Below are 6000 nucleotides of genomic sequence, written 5' to 3' on the forward strand. Positions count from 1 at the left end.
AAGAATGTGGTGGCTTTGGAGAAGGTGCACAAAAGGTTTACCAGGATGTTTCCTGGTTTGGAGGGTATTCGCTATGAGGAGAGGTTGGACAAACGTGGTATGTTTTCACTTGAATGTCGGAGGCTGAGGGACGACCTGATAGAACTTTACACAATTATGAGAGGCATGGATAGAATGGATCATGGGAGTCTTTTTCCCAGGGTAGAAATTTCAATTACTCGGGAAAGTAAGTTTAAGGTAAAAAGGGGGAAAGTTTAAAAGAGATGTGAGAGGCAAGCTTTTTTACACATCAGGTCGTAAATGTCCAGAATGCGTTGCCAGAAGAGGTGGTACAAGCAGATACAATAGCAACGTTTCAGCAACATTTTGACAGATATATGAATAGGTAGGGAATAGATGGATACGGATCACATGTCGGCAAAAAGTCTTTAGTTTGGAAAGGCGTCATGTGTCAGCAGAGTGCTCCGGTTTCCTCCCACAGTCCAAAGATGTGCGGGTTAGGTTAATTGGCCAGGTTAAAAAAATTGCCCCTTAGAGTCCTGGGATGCGTAGGTTAGAGGGATTAATGGGTAAAATATGTGGGGGTAGGGCCTGGGTGGGATTGTGGTCGGTGCAGACTCGATGGGCCGAATAGCCTCCTTCTGCACTGTAGGGTTTCTATGATTCTATGATTTCTATGAGAGGCTTGGTGGGCCAAAGGGCCTGTTCCTGTGCTGTGCTCTTTTTAGCTCTTTGTACAAGTGTCTGTTCCCAGTTCACTTTGGTGAAATCATATCTGATCTTACTAAAATCAGCCTTTCCCTGTTTCGAACATTGATTTCTAATCCATCCTTGTCCTTTTCCATAACAATCCTGAATCCAATGGAGTTCTGATTGCTGACTGCAAAATGCTCCCCCACTGATAAATGCGAAGTGATGCATTTCGGTAGATCTAATGTAAGGGGGAGTTATACAATAAATGGCAGAACCATCAGGAGTATAGACACACAGAGGGACCTGGGTGTACAAGTCCACAGATCCTTAAAGGTGGCAGCACAGGTGGAGAGGGTGGTCAAGAAGGCATATGGCATGCTTGCCTTTATTGGACGGGGCATAGAATACAAAAGTTGGCATATGATGTTGCAGCTGTATAGAACGATGGTTAGGCCACATTTGGAATACTGCGTCCAGTTCTGGTCGCCACACTGCCAGAAGGACGTGGAGGCTTTGGAGAGAGTACAGAGAAGGTTTACCAGGATGTTGCCTGGTATGGAGAGTCTTAGCTATGAGGAGAGATTGGGTAAACTGGGGTTGTTCTCCCTGGAAAGACGGAGGATGGGGGGGCGACCTAATAGAGGTGTATAAAATTATGAAGGGCATAGATAGGGTGAACAGTGGGAAGCTTTTTCCCAGGTCGGAGGTGACGAACACAAGGGGGTCACCCCACACGGGTTCAAGGTGAGGGGGGCAAGGTTCAACACAGACGTCAGGGGGACGTATTTTACAGAGGATGGTGGGGGCCTGGAATGCACTGCCAAGCAAGGTGGTTGAGGCAGACATGCTGGGATCGTTTAAGTCTTATCTAGATAGCCACATGAACAGACTGGGAATAGAGGGATACAAAAGAATGGTCTAGTGGGCACGAGCGGCACAGGCTTGGAGGGCCGAAGGGCCAGTTCCTGTGCTGTATTCTTCTTTGATACTTCAAACATTTGCCCGACTTTGTTACTTAATATTCAGTCCGGGACCTTCTTCGCACTAGTTTATTTTCAGTGTGGGGTTTATAAAGCTGACTTATTCTCAGTGTGGGGTTCATAAAGCTGAATTATTCTCAGTGTGGGCTTTATGAAGCTGATTTATTTATTTTCTTACCTGTTCCTAAAGCTCAACCTCGCGCCCTCCACCCGCGGAGCAGCAAACCAGTCACTTCCGTTCTGACCCGGAAATGCTCTCATAGTCGCCCTCTGACCCATAAACTACAATTACCATGGAAACCGGAGCAGAGACAATCTAGGATGAAAATGGTTAATGGGGAATCAGCAAAGATGAGTGAAGGTAACCACTGTAAACAATTAATAACAAGATTAAAGACTAGGAGCAGGAGTAGCTAACATTATAACTCAAGTCAGTTCCATTTGCCAGCAGCTTTTGTGTGCCAGTGGGCAGCGTCCCTCCCGCTGGAACAATCGCTCCGGCTTCAGTCTAACCTCAGGACCTGTTGGAGTCTAACTCCAGGAGAGTCTTAACCCCAGGACCTGTTGGAGTCTAACTCCAGGAGAGTCTTAACCCCAGGACCTGTTGGCCACGGAAGCAGCATTCAAAAAGAATACATAGGCTGATCATCAATTCTGGAATGTTCCATCACTATTTCCCAATGCTAAACCAGACAGTGTGGGTGCTTATCACTTCTCAACCTTTTGGCTAAGATCAAGTGAAGCATTGACATGTGCGCTTGGTTCAAGTCATTAGGTTACATTTTAGCTTCATTTGAAGCAATTTTTAAAAGCGGCATCTCGGCCTTTTGACTAGGATGCAAATAAGATCAAGCCTTGGAGGAGGAGCTTTGCCAACTGCAATCAGCTTGGATCATGTAGATCAAGCCCAAACCAGGAGGTGAGAGCCCTGTTTTGTCAGCTTGGATCGGGAATGGCTCAACTTGCTGAGACTCAGAATTGGACTTCATTTGATTGAATTGGAATAAAAATACAAAAAAAAAAGAAACTGAGAAGCCCAAAAGCTGTTGACCTCGGCCTTGAATAACTCAATACCTGTACACCAACGGCTCTCTGAGGTGGACCAACGGTCGAGGGCCAGTCAGATGTTGTCAGGGCAGACGGAATGGTCTTTGATAAAGGCCCTGAGTTCCCCAGAGGGGATGAGGGGCAACTCGGTGAGGGGCACAAGAGAGTCCTCCTCCTCACTACAGGTGGACCCTGAAACGATCCCCGTGCCCACCACCGAGCAGCTTACCTCCTCAACTCCGAGTCCCCCACTGCAGGGCGTGCGGCGAGCGGAACGGAGCCGCCACGGATCCCACCCCCAGGATCGGCGGAGGAGGGGTTCTCTCTGGGCTCTTGTCCCTGGGTTTGTAGGTCCGTGGGCGGCGGCGGCTCAGTTCCCTGCTCCACCCCATACGCCTGGACACCCCCCAAGCCCGGAGAACCCTCCGGATTCATGTTGGGGATGCCCAGCATCAAAGGTCGGGACGGAGAGGAGGAGACAAATTCCTTGCCACCGCCGCCCTGGGACCCGAACATCGGGGTGCTGCTCCAGTCCCCCGGCAAGCTGTAAAAGAATTCCGGGTCAAATTCGACCGGGCTGAATGAAGCCGCAGGGGCCCCGCTCCCACTCGGCCTCGGGGAGACCCGTCCAGGGGACTGCACCAGCACGTGTTTATTTTGGGACTTTTTCTTGCCCCCAGTCTGGGGACAAGGCGTAAAAACAGGTGGGGGCGTGGCAGGCGACGACGTGAATGGGGAGTGGGTCCCACAAACCTCGAACCCCATGGCTCCCGAGGGGCAGCGCCTCTTTTTGTTACTGTGCCCGTGGGTGGGAGATGCCCCCCACGCTCCGCCCCTCTTCGCCTTGCCACGCCCCTTTCGCCTCCCTGTCACGTCCCCTGTCGGTGTCTGTGCTGGCTGTGCCGGCTCGGGGTCGCGTACCCCCCCACGCCCGGACCCAGGAGCGCGCGCACCCGCGACGGCGGGCCCAGCACAGGATGCTGAGGCACCCACGGGCCCGGGAGATGGTTTGGGAGGGGGGCCGGAGGTGGGTGTTTTCCCCGAGCCGGCAGCTGGGGTGGAGGGGGTCGGGGTTGCGTTCCCCCCCTTTTTCTTCCCTTTCCCCGGGGTCTTCTGGCCTCGCGGAGGCTCCACTACCCCCCCCCCCATCCCCCGCCGGCAGCCAAGGTGGCGGCTGCTGCCAGCATGGTCTCCCCTTGCGGGGGACCAGGTGGTATTTGGTTAGGGGGAGAGGGGGCTGCGGCGCCAGCTGCGGCCGCCTTGGATTATGGGTCGGCGGCCGCCTTGGAGGTGGGGCAGTTTTTTCTAATATGCCCCGCCTCCTTACAGGCATGGCACCGCACACCGTCCGCGGACCAGAAGACCCGGTAGGTGGTCCCTTCGAAGGGGACATTAAAGCCCCCTTCCAGGCACTCCTCCCGGGCCAGGCGGACATATACCTGGCACCAGAAGGAGTACACGTGCCTGAGGGTGGGATCACGAAGACCGAGCGGGACCGGTGCCACCTCGGACCTGACCTCCCCCAGTAGATGGAGGTGGGGGAGGAGGAGCTCCACGGGGATGAAGGGCGGGACGTTCGAGATGACTAGACGATGGGCGGTGGCCTCTAGGGGGTCCACCGCCAAGAACGTCCCGCCCACCGTGAGCCCCTTTTCCAGGGCGAGGTGGACTGCCCGCTCAGCCTTCAGGAAGAATACGGCCTTGCCGTACATCTTCGAGGCTGCTACAATGGCTGAGGGGCCGACAACCCCAGCCATTGCCCGAACACACGCCTCGATGGTCATGTCGGGGTGGGCGTAGCACTTCACCCAGAGTTGTTTTGTTATCAATTTAAAAGGTGGCAGGGTCTTGGGTGCCTTGGGGGCCCTGGCTGCCGCCACACCCGCATAGGTGGGCCTAGATGGCCCTGCCACCAGCGACGGTGTCGTGGTCGCCATGATTTAATAACTGGTGCTACGCCCACCCCGAGACTGGCCAGATGCACGGCAGGGCGTATTTGTTGTGACTTTTCCGTGGGGTCGGGGGTGCAGGGAGGGTTGGGTGAGGGGCCTCTCTGGCCTTTATGTGAGGCACAGAGAGGGTGGTAGAGAGGGAAGGGAGTATGGGTGTGGTGGGGTGGGGGGGTGTGTCTCTGCCCTGGTAATGGGGGACAAAGAGGGAACGAGGGAGGGTTGGGTTGGTGGGGGTCCAGGCACTCTCTCCCCAGAAGGCAGAGAGGGAGAGAGAGGGGGACGGAGGAGCAGGAGGGAGGACGAGGGACAGGGCACCGAGGAGGGCTGGTGCCCCAGTCAGGAGGAAGGAGCGGTGGGGTTTCCGGTGTTGGGGGGGCAGCAGTGGGTGGGGGACTTCTCCTCTTCAGCCCGAGGCCTAACAAAGAAATAGTCCGGGGTGTCTTCACCCCCCACCCCTGTAGATGGTGAAAAAAACAAAGTTCTTTAGTCTTTCCCCCGCACCCACCAGCCCCCGCCCCCCCCCCCCCTCCCTTTTCAGGCACAGGCTCCCGACGATGGGGGCACCAGCCCAACAACTCAGTCCTTAGATGTTCCGGGTCCCGCTGTGCTCAGCGTTGTCCTCCCTCCTGCAGATGGACACACTCTCCCTCTTCCCCTCTCCCTCTCTCTGGAAGAGAGCACCTTCCAGTGGCTGGGTGGCAGGTGGGGGCGATAGTTGTTCCTCCCTTCTTGTTCTGCCTTCCTCCTCTCTCCTTTTAACGGCAAGAACCTCTCACCCAGCTCCTTCCTTCTCTGTAGCAGCAAGCAAGCGACTTCTCATGATAGAGCTGCACACAGACAGCTCAGACAGTTGCTCCCTTTCATAGGGAGCATGAGACTCCCTGATTTAAGCACCAATTGCAACTCATCAGGTAACTTTTTCGGGTACCAACGTAATAAACGAACTCAAATTAACTTAGGGACAAAGTAAAAGGGGCGGCTCCCCAAAAGGAAGGGGGGAACAGCCCGAACCAAAAACAAAGTCGAAAGGAAACTTAAAACGTCAAACCAAAAGGTGATTATCGGGGTCGATAATACACCCCAGCCCCTGCGGCGCCCAGCGGTCGCGGAAGGCGTCAACCGCGCCCGTGGACACCGCATGCTCCCTCTCCAGGGACACCTGGCCGCGAATGTAGCCGCGGTAGAGGGGCAGACAGTCGGGATGGACGGCCCCGTCGATCGCCCGCTGCCTGGACCTATTGATGGCGCGTCTCGCCAGGCCCAGGAGCAGGTTCACGAGGAGGTCGGCATCCCGACCCGCCCCTCTCCGCACCAGGTGCCCGTAGATC

At 55.1% G+C, this 6000-nt stretch overlaps 1 protein-coding gene across 1 annotated transcript in view; it reads right to left on the bottom strand.

Annotated features, from left to right (window-relative positions):
- slc25a14 (solute carrier family 25 member 14) overlaps positions 1-1916 on the bottom strand; it is a 148180-nt gene extending 146264 nt beyond the window's left edge. Inside the window, exon 1 of the mRNA XM_078211201.1 lies at positions 1852-1916. The gene's annotated coding sequence lies outside the window, so the exon portion shown is untranslated. The remainder of the gene's footprint in view (positions 1-1851) is intronic.
- Positions 1917-6000: the final 4084 nt, after the last annotated feature.

The sequence above is a fragment of the Mustelus asterias genome, chromosome 4 (assembly GCF_964213995.1).
Source record: "Mustelus asterias chromosome 4, sMusAst1.hap1.1, whole genome shotgun sequence".
NCBI lineage: Eukaryota > Metazoa > Chordata > Chondrichthyes > Carcharhiniformes > Triakidae > Mustelus > Mustelus asterias.